General features: G+C 34.9%; 1 protein-coding gene across 1 annotated transcript in view; it reads left to right on the forward strand.

Moving 5' to 3' along the window:
• Window positions 1-14,806, forward strand: part of SEMA3E (semaphorin 3E) — a 248,405-nt gene that overhangs the window by 229,006 nt on the left and 4,593 nt on the right. The gene's annotated exons all lie outside the window — the stretch shown is intronic.

The raw sequence follows: 14,806 nt of genomic DNA on the forward strand, positions 1-14,806 counted from the left end.
TTAAGTTCACTTACTCCCGTGGGAATGCTTTGAGAATGCCCGTGACAATGGCCGTCAAGACTCGTTGTGGGCTCTGCAAGCCATAAGAAGTCATTAGTGGGCAGTCAGACCCCAGGCTTTGTAAAAAAATCTGTGATTGTCATTATTTATACATAGCTTCCTTTAGGTGAAGAAAAGTATTTGAATTTTTCTTCAATAATCATTCTTCTGAAGAAGGCTTCTAGAAACTCAGTTATCTAGTTTTAAACTGGATTACTGCAATTCTCTCAGATATGCCCTTCACAGTCTCCTGCTTCCTCAAAAGCCATATAGGAAACACAATCACTATGTATTTTATCAATTCTGTAAATGTTTATTGAAAGCTTGTTTGTAGGTACTTTATATGGGAGTGTTTTCCTTTGGCGTGATGCTTGATGACCTGGTGAATTGTGATGGGCATCAGTCTTTGTGAAAGCCTGAGGGAAAAAGACTTACTTAACAGGAGAATCTTAGAGATGAAGCTGTTCTTTGATGCACATCTATGGCATACAGAAGCGGTGATAGTAGGTAGGCGCCTTGTGGTGGGTGCCTTCCTTATTCTTAGACTGCACATCTGCTTGTTAGAGATAATCTTCATCTTACAAATGCAGAAGCTAAAGGTCAGAGAAGTATAGCTCATAAACAAAGTCAGTGACAGACCCAAGGTTTGAACTCAGATATTCCTGACTGCAAAGCTGAGCTGCTTCATGTTGATTTGTTGTCCAAATATCTAGGAAGTTGCTATGTGCATTTATAGGATATAACATTTTATTCTAAAAAATTGATATATAGAAGGCATAATTGAGAATCAGAATATTTAATAACTTCTGCTTACTCACAGCTAGTAAAGTAGATCCAAATCCAGGTATCTACATTCTTTCTACTAAACCACACAACCTTCTGAAGTTGGAATTCTTTTTTCTTTAACTGGAGTATAATTGACATGCAAATATAACATTGGTTTGAAGTATACAACAGAGTGATTCAACAGTTATCTACATTATTAAATGTTCCCCTCAATGAGTGTAATTACTATCTATCAACAAAGAAAGATATTACAAAATTATTGACTATATTCTTTATGCTGTATTTTCATCCTCATGACTAATTTATGACTGAGATTTTGTGCCTCTTTATCCCCTTCACTTGTTTCACCCACCCATTCCCATCCCCTCCCCCATGGTAACCACCAGTCACTTCTCAGTGTGAGTCTTTTGCTGTTTTGTTTATTTGTTTTTAGAATCCACATGTAAGTGAAATCAAATGGTATTTATCTTTCTCTGCCTGGCTTGTTTCACTTAGAATAATCCCCTCTAGCTCCATCCATATTGTTGCAAATGGCAAGACTTCTTTCTTTTTTAGGCTGAATAATATTCCATTATGTATATATACCACATCTTCTTTATCTATTCATCTGTTGATGGACACTTTAGTTGCTTCCGTATCTTGACCATTGTAAATAATGGGGCAATAAACATAGAAGTACATATATCTTTTTGAATTAGAGATATTGTTTTCATCAGATAAATTCTTAGAAGTGGAATTACTGGGTTATATGGTATTTCTATTTTTAGCTTTTTGGAGAATCTCTATACTGCTGTTCATAGTGGCTGTACCAATTTATATTCCCACCAACAGTGTAGGAGAGTTCCCTTTACTCCATATCCTTACCAACACTTGTCATTTCATGTCTTTTAGATAATGGCCATTCTGACTGATGTGAGGTGATATCTCATTGTGGTTTTGATTTTCATTTCCCTGATGATAAGCAATGTGGAGCATCTTTTCATGTGCCTATAGGTCATCTGTATTTCTTCTTTGGAAAAATGTCTATTCAGGTTCTCTGCCTATTTTTTAATTGGGTTATTTGTTTTTATGGTATGGAGTCATGAATTCTGGAGCTATTTGGGGTGTTAGCCCCTTGCTGAATATATCATTTGTGAATATATTCTACTATACTATAGGTTACCTTTTCATTTTGTTGATGGTGTCCTTTGCTGTCCTTTGCTTTTTAGTTTTTAGTAGTTCCACTTGTTTATTTTTGCTTTTGTTTCCCTTACAGTGAAGTGTATCCTAAAAGAAAATTACCATGGTGATATTCAAGAGATTCCTGCCTGTTTTTAAGAGTTTTATGGTTTCATGTCTTATATTCAGATCTTTAATCTATTTAGAGTTTACTTTTGTGTGTAGTGTTAGTAATCCAGTTACATTATCTTGCATGTAACTGTCCATTTTTCCCAACACCAGTTATTGAGGAGACTGTCTTTTCCCCATTGTATATTCTTGCCTCCTTTACCATATATTAATTGACCATATATGTGTGGCTTTATTTCTGGGCTCTCTATTCTCTTCAATTAGTCTATGTTCTGTTCTTGTGCCATAGTGTTTTAATCACTATAGCTTTGTAGTATAGCTTGAAGTCAGGGAGCAAGATACCCCAAGCTCTGTTCTTTCTAAAGATTGTTTTGGCTATTTGGGATCTTTTGTGGTTCCATATACATTTTAGGATTATTTGTTCTAGTTCATTGAAAGATGCCATTGGTATTTTGGTAGGGATTGCACTAAATCTGTAAATTGCTTTAGGCAGGATGGCCATTTTGACAATATTAATTCTTCCTACACATAAACAGGGAATAGATTCCCATTTATTTGTGTCTTCTTCAGTTTCTCTTACTTATAGTTTTCAGAGTACAGGTCTTTCACCTCCTTGGTTAGGTTTATTCCCAGGTATTTTATTATTTTTGATGAAGTGTAAATGGAATTTTTAAATTTATTTTTGCTAGTTCATTTTTAGTATATAGGAAAGCAATATATTTCTGTATATTGATTTTGTTTCCTGTGACTTTACTGAATTCATTTATTAGTTCTAATAGTTTTTGGTGCAGTTTTTAGGGCTATCTATATGTAGTATCACATCATCTGCAAATAGTGAGTTTTACTTCTTTCTTCCTGATTTGGATACCATTTATTTACTTTTCTTATCTGATTGCTATGGCAAGGAATTCCAGTACCATGGTGAATAAAAGTGGTGAGAGTGCACATCTTTGTTTTGTTCCTGCTCTTAGAGGAAAACCTTTAAGCTTTTCACCACTGAGTATGATTTTAGCTGTGGGTTTGTTTTTTGTTGTTTATGGCCTTTGTTATGTTGAGGTATGTTCTCTCTACACCCACTTTGTTGAAGGTTGAATTTGGAATTCTAAATATAGTTTCAGATGTTTTGGATCATGGAGCAAATGGAAAAGTGGTCACAGCAGAAGTTCTAGAATTTGATTTCTGAGAAATGGTCCTGATGTTGGCTTGATCCTTACATCTATTTTTTTTCATCAGAGTTTAGTGGAGCATACTCCTGCAGCCTTAGTGACAGAAACAGTAATTACTCCTCATGTTTACATGTTGAGAACCTGCAAATAATTTAAACAGTTTCTACTCTAAGCACTCATACCAGGAAGCATTATTATACTCTGCATATACATCAATGTGTTTCCATTCTCAAATTGCCTTTTCAATCTTCTACTGTATACCTGTTGGTAGAAGAATTTTATATCAAAATAAGTGTGCTCTATCATATGAGCCTTTGTAGATAGAAAATTAGGAGCACTTTTTCTCATTTTCTTTTTTTTTAACTAAAGTAATACTTTATGTGTTTATCTGAACCTTATTTATCAAACACCAAATATGTCATGCTTTTATAGAACTTGTATTCTGCAGAATAAAGATAATGATGATGATAATAACAATAATACAACTAAATAAGAACCATATTTAATGTATCAGATGACAATGACAATAAGGAGGAGAATACAAGAGAGATTACTTGCATGGAGAAGTTGCAATTTTAAAGGGGTGGTCATGGAGATCTTACTAAGAAGGTCATCAACAAAGTGACATTTATAAAAAGACTTGAAAGAGGTGAGGCAAGAGGCCATGTGACATCTTCATGAAGAACTTTCTCGTCCTGGGGAAGAAAAGTTGCAAAGGCCCTTGAAGTAGGAGCACACCTGGTATGTTCAAAAAATGTCAGAGCAGAGGACAGCAGTGAGGATAGAAGGGAAAGAGCCAAAGAGTACAGAGCCACATCATGCAGGGATGTGTAAGTCCTTATAAAGGGCTCTGGTGTTTGCTAAGTTAAACAGAACACCATTGGATGGTTTTCAACAGAGCTGTGACACAATCAAAATTTGGTTATAAAATATCAATTTGGTTATTATGTGAGAATATAGTATAGTGGAGCTGGGGACAAAGAAAGAAGCAGGTAATCACTGAGGTGATAGGGACATAAATCTTTATGTTCAATGATGCAACATTAACTCTTAATGTACCCTTTACCTTCAAGTTCATAGGATGTGCAAGCAACTACCTCCTACATGTAGTAGCAATGTGATTCCCATATGCTCTATGGTATTATTGAGAATCATGAAAGCTGTTTAACTTCTCAGATGGAACACTTTTTTGACCTTCTACTCTTCTTTGTCTCTGCAATTAGTGTTTTGAACTCAGGAAACATTGACTCAGGGCCTGCTTTCATAGGTAATGAATAAATCATACCTTAGCCTCTTTGAAACTTGTAGTCTTACAGTGAATACAAGAATGTAAACAACTAATTTTAATATACTGTGTTTGTTGCAAGTTATGTTGAAACTATGGAAAAAGAAAACGCCTCAACCAGCAGGGCATGTATGGAGGTAGCATGATGGACGATCAGGAAAAGAGTCAGGCTGAGGTGACATTTGAGCCATGTCTTCATGAATGAGTAAAAGCTAACTACCAGAGAGAATAGTATAAATATATGTAATGGACATAAGAAACAACTTGGTATGCATAGATCTGTGGCTGGAAATGAGGATGCAAAAATGAGTAGATAGATCAAGGATCCATTTCATTTTATCTTTAAGCCAATGAGAACACCACGGACAAACTATGTAGACAAATTTCTCTGGAAACTGCATACAAAATTACTGCAACAAATTACTCTTGAAATTCTTGCCATACAGGCTTGGAGGATAAGCATGATGTCAAGACCATGTTTAAAAGTATTTTAATAATCAAATGAAAGATTTTTGACCAAGACTAAACAATGGTAGTAGGAAAGGAGACAGGTTTTAATTTTTATGAGAGAACTTTCAGTGCATTTGATATTTAAAAGAGAAGCAATCAAAAATAATTTTCATGTTCCTTGTTGGGTGTTTTTGTAGTTGATAGTATAGTAACACGATTCAAAGAATCCAGTGAGGAAAAGAAGGTTTAGGGGAAAGGTGTTGAGTTCATTTTTGACCATGTTGAATTGGGGATTCCTGTAAAGCATTCACATGGAACTTGCCTCTGATATATCAGAGGATTTATGTATTCCCACTCAGGAATATAAAGCCCGAAGAAAAGACTTGGAATGGTAAGAGATATTTGAGAGACATCAGCCAAGAGGCAGTAATTAAATTCAAGGAGATAAAAGAAACAATCAGTACTTAAATACCACTTACTGTGTGCCAAGCACCATCTGAAGCATTTTACATATATTAGTGCTTTTAATCCTTGCAACAGCCTTATGAAGGAGATGCTGCTGTGGATAAGGTAATTTCATCCACAAAATACAAGTTTACCTGCTCCAAAGGCCTTCTATAGTTATTCAAATTTGGTGGCCATATATAAATGTTACGTATGGTTTTAATTTGCAATGCTCCCTCAAATTTTCCTTAAAGGATGTATAAATTATATTTTTGTGATTGCAGAGAACCAAACAGTTGTGAACACAACTAAATTGCCCCAAAGCTATATGCCCTAGTTTATGAACTCTCAATTCCATGTACTTGAATTTAAAAGCCTCCAAAATCATTGCAAAAATTTAATCCTGAATAACATCCCAAACAAAAGAAATTCACACTTGTTAAGGCACTTGGTTGGACAACTGTAGTACTTCTGTAAGCTGTTCTTTCTCTAAAATACATAAACGCTGTATTTTAAAACTAAGTAAGTGAGGAAACATTGAAATATACACTTGTTTAGATTTAAATGTTTATTCGTTCACTGTGTGTAATTTTCATTTACCATGATAAAGAAAACCAGACATTTCTTCAAGCTTCTCAGAACAGTAAGTAACTCTTCACCTTAAAATGCTACTCATCTTGAATGTTTTGAGTTTGGAATATATGATTTTTAATCTGAAAATAGAATATTGACCCTCACAATGATTTAAAGCAGAAGCTGAGAAACTGTATTCTAGGGTCAAATCTGGTCTTCTGCTTCTTTTGTAAATAAAATCTCATTTGAAAACGGCCATGCCCATTTGTTTCCCTACTGTCTGTGGCTACAAACACCAAGTTGAGTAGTTTTAACAGGGAATATATGACCTATAAAGCCCAAAATCTTTACTGTGTAGCTCTTTATGGGAAGTTTGTTGACCTGTGATTTAAGGACTTAAATGAAAACACATATACAAGTGAAGTCTTATTAGATGAGTATTATTATGAAAAATTGTATTTTGTAGAAAACATCTTTTCATAAATAAGTGCTCACTTTGTGCTGAGCACTGTATTTTATTGGACTTAGTTTTCAATAAAACCAAATAATATGAATATTATTATTGGAGGGCATTCTTTGGAACTTTATTGACAAAGTAATCTGTGCCCCAGAACTATGTAAACAAGGTTGTGTTCTAGGAAGGAGTTGAATATGCTTACATAAATCCCAAGTGAGGACAATGGGGGCAATCCTGAGATACATAAAATATTTTTATGCCTATGCCAAGGTGATGTAAGGCAGGCAAGTTAAGTTGCTAAACCATAAGACCAGCATCATAATTTAATTGTTTGATAAATTATGGAAGATTTATTTTCCCTGTGGCCCTTGTTGATCTTTCCATCGTGGATTCTTTATTGAAGGGAAAATATTAGCGTGTCTTTGTGTGTCTTAAAATAAAGTACCTCACTTTAAAATAGCTGATCATATGCATTGTATAGATGTACATGTTTATTACAGAAAATCCAAGAGAGAACATCAAAACACAAGTTGACATCAAAACTTCAATTTCACTTCACTTTCTCAATTCTTTTTTTTTAACTCTATGCTAAAAATTGTCACTTTCCAACTCTGTTTTTGGACCACCTGCTGAACAGGATAAAATCAAAGTCATTTAAATACTGTTGAGAAATTAAAAGGCATAGTTAACTTCTCAATCATCAGTTCCTTCCAGATAACTTAGAGTCCATTGCATCCATACCAAGTTTGTACAGCTTCAGTTAGAACATAATTTTGTTGATCCAGTGCATTATGGAGACAGTTTCTCTTGTAAAAAACTAAGCAAAGAAAATTGGAGTACACAAGTTAACACCTTTTAATGTTGCAGTTGTATTATGTCATAAAAACTAGGAGAATTATAAAGTAAATCTCATTCTTATTCTGCCTTCTTGTTTGTTAAATGACTTGTATTTTCTTGACCTTCACCAATGCTATAACCCATGACAGGAAGTCTAAGGGATCAATGACAGCCATATGTTTATATTTTTGGCATTATACACATCCACAGAAAGCATCAGGTTTGTTCCACATGAATATTATTTCTTTGTTTTTCTTGTTGTCATGACATGAAGTGCATGAACTCTTTGCCTCATTTGAAACATCTGTTTAGTAGTTTCAGTGTTTCAATTTTAGTCTTAAAAAAAAGTGTGCCCATCTTTTCTAAACTAACAACTCTTTACAAGTAATTATTCATCACTTATATTTTATAACATTTACAAGCATATTTTTATAATGTCATGTGCCCAAGAGTTTAACTCTGGAGTAACTAGCAGTATAGCCCATTCATTTCATTTTTTTCCTGTGTAATGGCAAAGACACCCTTCCCATTGTAAAGTGGAAAATGTGAACTGACTTTGTGGTGATAACCATAGAAGTGGCTCTAGACTTTTAGATAGAACTCTCCTCTAATTTTCCAAGAGAATACTAAATATCTTTGAAAATTAAACATATTTTCATAGATCTATGAAATCAGATGTATGTCTATATTTTGTCCCACTGAAATCACTCTGGCTCCGGGCATCTGACTAAACAAAGTCACATGAAAATGCAGGAAGCTCGGTGCCAGGCATATTATGATGTTCAAGAATACTAATTCTTTTCATGGCAAACCTAATTAAAGTGACGGGAACCTCTTTGAAAAAAAAAAAAAGAATACTAATTCCCTTCACTTTGCAGTTGCTTTTGTTCTAGTCTAAATCATAGTTCATATCATCTTCTAGATAATAAAAAATGTACATCTGCATAAAGATATGCCACCACAGAACTACATTATATAGACATACCACATTGTTTTAACCCTGTAGAATAGCTTGTATAGAACTGGGCATCTTATCTTGACACTGAGATGTTACCTTAAAGAAATATATTTATTGTAGTACCGTTGTTCAGACATCTGCCTCTCATTATATGAAAACACAAAAAAGACTTTTTTTTCCTCAGGCCTTAGTGCCAAGAAAAGATGTACTTGTCATAAGGATTAATTTTTTAAATATATTTTAGAAAAAATTGTATCTTAGAATTTATCCTACTTCCCTCTTTCCTTTGGTCACTAGGAAATTCAGTGTTGAATTTGTATTCCAGTTATAGTAGCTGTTTATGGCATGCATTTTTGTGTTCAAATGTTATCTGTCTTTCATCTGTTCTCTTATTGTCCCTTCATCATGATCATCCTGATATACTTATCTATGGGAATTTTGAACAAAACATTACTCTCAAACAGCTGTTTATTTTCCAGCAGTATTTCTAAAATCCTAAGATTATAGTATACTAGCACTTGAGCAGATTTTACAAACTTAATTAGTTGCCAGACCAGGGTAATCATCACAGTCATACTACTTCGATTATAGTATGTTGTCATGACTGGTTCACACAAATCTCCTGTTTGACTTTATTTTTCCTTGACCACATCTCCCTCCTTTCATCCTTGCTTCCCCATATGCATACGTTGTAATGATTGGAAAAAGTCCAGTACATTTGTACTATATTAAACAAATCTATAACATTTTGAGTATTATGAGTTGTAAAGATAAGTGCGTTGTGTTATAGATCTTACTCTGCTTCTTAACTTTTAAAAACTCAACACATTTTATGGCTTATTACTGTTGCTATGTCTCTTAATTCACTGTTTCTGACTGCTGCTTAACCTCCCACAGCATGCTTTCATTGTTCTTCCTAATTGATCCATCCCCCTAAGAGTGGACCAAGAGTGTCATTAATTCCCACTACCACATCTTTAATGATCATCTCTGCAAATAACCCCTTATAAATCTGAGTACAAATTTCTACATTCTAACACCCTGCATTTCTGTAATCATTGTTAACTTGCTTTCCAGAATTTCTGCACCATCTGCACTATCAAAGGAGTTCATGTAGTTTCCCATTTCCCTATATTTTCACTAATAATTTGGCATTTTCTAATTTTTGCCATTCTTTCAGGCACAAGGTGATATCTTGTTTAAATCTCCATTTCTAAAATGACTAGAAGGTTTAAATATTATCTTTCATACTTATTAAACATGTGAGTTTCTCCTCTGAATTTTTTTCCTTAATTTCTCTTCTTGTTGACTTTCAAGAGTTCTTTACATCTTCTATATACTAACCCCTTCTTGAATATGAATGTTCCAAATTTCTTCTTTTGGTATGGTTAATATTTTTTAAGATAACATTTTTCACAATATGTTTTGCATTCTTATTTATGATAACTTTCTTCTCAGCATCTTCTTGTATTAGAAAGAAGTTTTCTGCATTTGAACCTTTAATTAATCTGAATTATAACTAGAATATTTTTATTCTTTCTATATATAGTGTAATAGTTTTCCCAAAAGGAGGTACTAAAGTAATTTACCCTGTCTCTGTGGGGAAATCAGCTCTACCATATAGCAGGTTCACATTGGATAGTGTTTTTAATAAACTATTTTTATTTTTATGTTGTTATACATAATACATTTTCTGTAAGTCAATCAAAATTTTTTTCGTTGAAGGAGAGCCAGATACACAAACAAATATGTAAATTTTTGGTCCTTGTTTCTTGACTAAAACCCATTTCATTGCTCAGTGTACTCTGAACTAAACCGATTGAAGGCACTATCTGTCCTTTCCTGGGGAAAGCATAGAACATGTGGTTGATACACATGGAAACCACTGCTTCTTCCTGACTAGCTACCATATGTTCAGGATTCTTTGTTCAATTCCTTTTTTTATTTGACATCTTGAAACATACTGAATCTTTATAGCTAAGAATATTAAAACCATTTTCAGTAAGAAATTCTGTATTTTTATAGATCCTCTAAGAATATTAGAAAAAATGATGTATTATGTAGCATCTTCTTGACCAAGGAAATCTGGTCTGCAGACATAGAAAAAGCACATCTGGCTATAAATAATTCTGTAATCAAGATTTGATGTTGAAGGTACCCATGTTACCTAAAGTAGAAAGATTAAATTGTGGAAGAACTTCAAATACAAATTTCTAAGTCATTTTTATTTTTAAGTATTCATAGGCCATGGAAGATACATGTAACTTTTCAGGTGATTTGACCTACCAAATGTACAACCATTCTGATGTGAGAGCTAAAACATCTTTTATTCCTGAATTTATGAGTCGCCATAACCAGGATGGGAGACATTTATTCTGAGAGAGGCACTATCTCTAATATGTGAATAAGCAATGTAGAACAATTCCCATGGTAATTCTCATGCTTCCATATCTTTGAACAGTATGGGCTTTATATGCAATGCAGTATTTTTCAAACTCAGGTTTCTGATTATGAAAGAAATGCCTGCTTTTTATACCCGACTTAAAAAAAATTTTTTTTAGAGCTTTCCTAATCCAGAAGTCAAGGATTAGCACTTTCATAAACTGTTTGCTCTATGCCAGAAACTAGGCTAGGTGACTTTGCATATTTTCTCATATATTATTCACTCTCACAGGAGATTCAGTAGGGAGAGAATAAAGGATCATATCCAATGAGAATATTTGTATGCAGATTCTTTTTAGGTGAAGTTAATGTCCTATAACTGCTTTTCCTTTATTTCTGTGAAGCATAACCCTCTTTCATTAGCTACTAACTGCTCCGAAAAACCTACTTCCTTGCTGTCCAAATCACTGTTGGATTTACATAGAAAAAATGAATAACTTTTGGATATATCCTTTTCGGTATACCTCATTTACCTTGCACACTCTGAACAAATTACTATGGTCTTCCTTTTCACTGTGTTCTGAGTACTTTAACACATTGTGGAATATTCAGAATAATTAGGACATAGTCCTTTGCCCTTGTGAAGGTCATGGCTTGAGAGGTGAGACTTGCATGGAAAAACTGTTTGAAGAGGAATACAAATATCATCTTATGGGCTACAAATGTGAGTGATATTGAGTTACAGGAAGAAACAAAAGATTTTTATGGGCTATAAAGAAAGTCTTCACTTAAGTGAAAGTTTAAGCCTGGAGGGGAATTCTTAAAAATGAATTTGATTGGTGGACAGTAGAAACGAGTTTACTAAAAGGAAGAAAGAAAGAGTAAGACCAGAATAAGATGGAAGTGGGAAATAAGGTGGCAGCTGAGGGAGCTAAGAGCAGAAGGAATTAGGAAGAGGGAGATTTGACTGTGGGATTGTACAGTTTACCCCACCACCTCCCCTTAAAGAGTAAAACTATCTTGGCCTGTTGGCATGCCTTTTAATAAAATATTTGTTAAATACTCACAAGAATGAAACAAGAGATTCATTCTTTACTCTTGTAACTTTTATTCAAATAGAAAAGAAAAATAAATTGCCAAATAAAATATAAACAAAATAAATTTATAACTATACGGGCAACATTTAAGGGTTTATTTAAAGTGCTGATTTTTTTTTTTTTACTGAAAGAAGGTATCTCCATGAACATAATAATAGACACAGACTACTATGTGTGTATAGAACATCTGCCTCTAGCACTGTGTGCCATGTGATGATTTGGTCCCCCCAACACTTCATACAAGCGACTTCAAAACTCTTTATGTACATTTACCACACAGAGATGTTGTTTGGTTTTCATTTGGCTGGAATGTATCATTAACATATTAAATCTATCTTTGTTCTCAGCAGCTGGAAACTATTAAACCTTTGAAAATGGTTCAGAATCTATAAAAACACAAATGCAAACAGTGAGGTTGATCTCCCACATGATCCCAAGTATAGTTTATTAATTTATATTATCATGAAAACAAACACAATAATCCAAGAAATTCTTATAGAAAGCTCATAGATCTCCAGAAATGCACTTATTCCACTAACCCTAGTGAAAAACACTACAATAGGCTGTTTGGGAATGTAGACTTAGACAGGCAGGATCTAGTTAATGGAGCAATTCTCACCTCCTCAGTCAAGAAATAGAGTCTGAATAAATTCTCAGTCAGGAGCATAACAAAAGGAAAAGAACTTTGAAGAAGGGTGAAATAGTCCTCATTTGTTGAAATAAAGGGGAAAGATATTAAACAAAAGAAAATTAATTGAAAGATTGTTGTTATATATTTGTAAGTAATGTTGCATATTCAGGTGTATAAAGATTAGAACAGGTGGAATTATACCAATAAGGGAAGGAGGACACTTCTTTCCAGGAGTGTGAGGGAAGCCTGCTCCAAGAGATGGCATTGAGTTCAGCCTTTCCAAATGAGACAGACCAGCCCCAGGGAAGTAGAGAAGGCCCTCCAGGCAGAGACAAGACCATAGGCCCTGAAACAGAATCAAGCTGGGAAAGAAGCAGGAACCGAAGGAAGAAAGATTCAGAGGTATCCACCATGAAATAAAGTCAAAGAATCAGTTGTGAAGTATGAGAGGTTAACATTGTGGCAAAAACAGTGACATAGGATGAATGTTTCTGATGGTCCCCACTGAAGAGATGTTGTTGGAAATTTGTGATGTATTGGATATGAGGACATAATGAAAGAGAAGTATAAATTATCAACAGTTGAGAATGGTGGGGGGCTAGAAGAATAATAATGTAATCATCCGAAAGTGGAAAGTAGTAATGGGGTGTGTGGTCTGAGTGGGAAGACTGACTTGTAAATAATGAAGGATTATGTAAGTCTTAGTGTTTCATAATTAATAGGAAACACAAAACAATGGATTATGTGTAAGATGCACCATCTTTGGGAAGCTGACTGAGATGAGGAGGAAGAAGAGTTATCAAATGGTTGCAAATAAAACGTGAGGCCAGGGTAGGATTCAGGATTATGCCTTAGTGGGAACAAGAAAGTACAGAAAAAAAACAAGAAGAGCACCAGGACCATAGAACGTCACGAAAAGAGATATTTACACAGAAAAAAAAGATGTTTAAGGAGGCAGGGCCACCTACATCAAACGAAGCCACAAGTTTGAAAACAATGGGGGCTGAGCTTCGAGTCCATGTCATTCAAGGCACAGTGTGGCCATGGCCAGGTTGCAATAGATGACGGACTTGAAGTGGTAAAGAGGAGATTGCCAAGGGGCCTAGTGAAAAGGAGCAGAGTGACACAAATCCTCTCGGAGTGATTGGCTGCAGCAGGTGCCAAGGATACATACTCAACAAAATCTTTCAATAGGTGACAGATTGTTTCCATGTACCAGAGATGGTTTTTGTTTGAGGGCTCTTCCTGGTTCCTCACTGGAGAACTTCTTCAGTTAAGGGTTCTAACAGTCTGCAAACCAGGACGTGGTTCTTCCCACTCAAGGGAAAGCCCTGTGGAGGACTTGCAGAGCCCCTTAATCACCCAGCTACGTCACTCAGAAGCTGCTCAGTACTTAATTTTCCTGACATGGCTGATTTTAAAAAATCCTTCCAGGGGCCTCCTCAGGTATCATTAGCATCTCTATTTCGGGTACCATTTCCTGCTCCACCACTAATGCCATTTTGCCACGTTATTCAGAAATTATCTAAATGACCACACATGAGTAATCACATTGCAACTTTGGACACCCCTGAACTGATAAAGGCTCAGGAGAGCTAAGCCCAGTAGGCCGTGGCTGGACCTACCACTGGCACAAACACATGCTCATCATAAAGCCCTTTACTGCCGAAGTGGTCGCAAAGGTGAATACTGCTTTTGTTTGTGTATTCTTAATGGGGAGTCAGCCAGGACAGTGTGAATCACCTTTATAGCATCATCACATGATCCCTGCCCACATGGAAACATACCAGTTAGTTTTTAGCTAGAGTGATTACATATATAGGGAAAGTAGAGATAAATATTCGTAGCCCTGTGCAATGTGCTCTCACCTCTGTGACTTTACTTAAACTATAGAGCAGTCCTTCAAGTTACATTAGAATTATTATCTCCATTTTTATGAAGAAAACTGAGGCAGAAAATTTAAGTGCCCTAGATCATCTAATTAGTAGACAGTGGTGCCGGTGTTTGAAGTAGCTTTGTCTAATGTCAAATCATGTACTTACTAGTACAACTTTTTGTGATAAAATATGAGCTACTTATTGAAAGTTTATTGTGCTCTTCTTACCCTTAATTGTAATTATTTATTTATAGAAGTAATGTGCATAATTTATTATGTCACAAACAAAAAGAGATTTGCACACTGAAAATGTATGCAAACAGTATTTACTATACTCTGAGGTCCTTCAGAGCAGAAGCTGGATTTTATTTGCATATTTTTTAATCTGTTAAATGAACAGCTTGTAGAAATGTTCACTGATTTAATTAATGGATGGATTTGATTTTTTTTTAAGGAGAGAGAGTGAAGCTATCCTAGCTCTTTAAACAGAGGTCCTTGTAGAAATGTTGGTCATTATGATCTGGATGGCATGAGAATG

This window comes from Manis javanica, chromosome 6 (assembly GCF_040802235.1).
Source record: "Manis javanica isolate MJ-LG chromosome 6, MJ_LKY, whole genome shotgun sequence".
Classification (NCBI taxonomy): domain Eukaryota; kingdom Metazoa; phylum Chordata; class Mammalia; order Pholidota; family Manidae; genus Manis; species Manis javanica.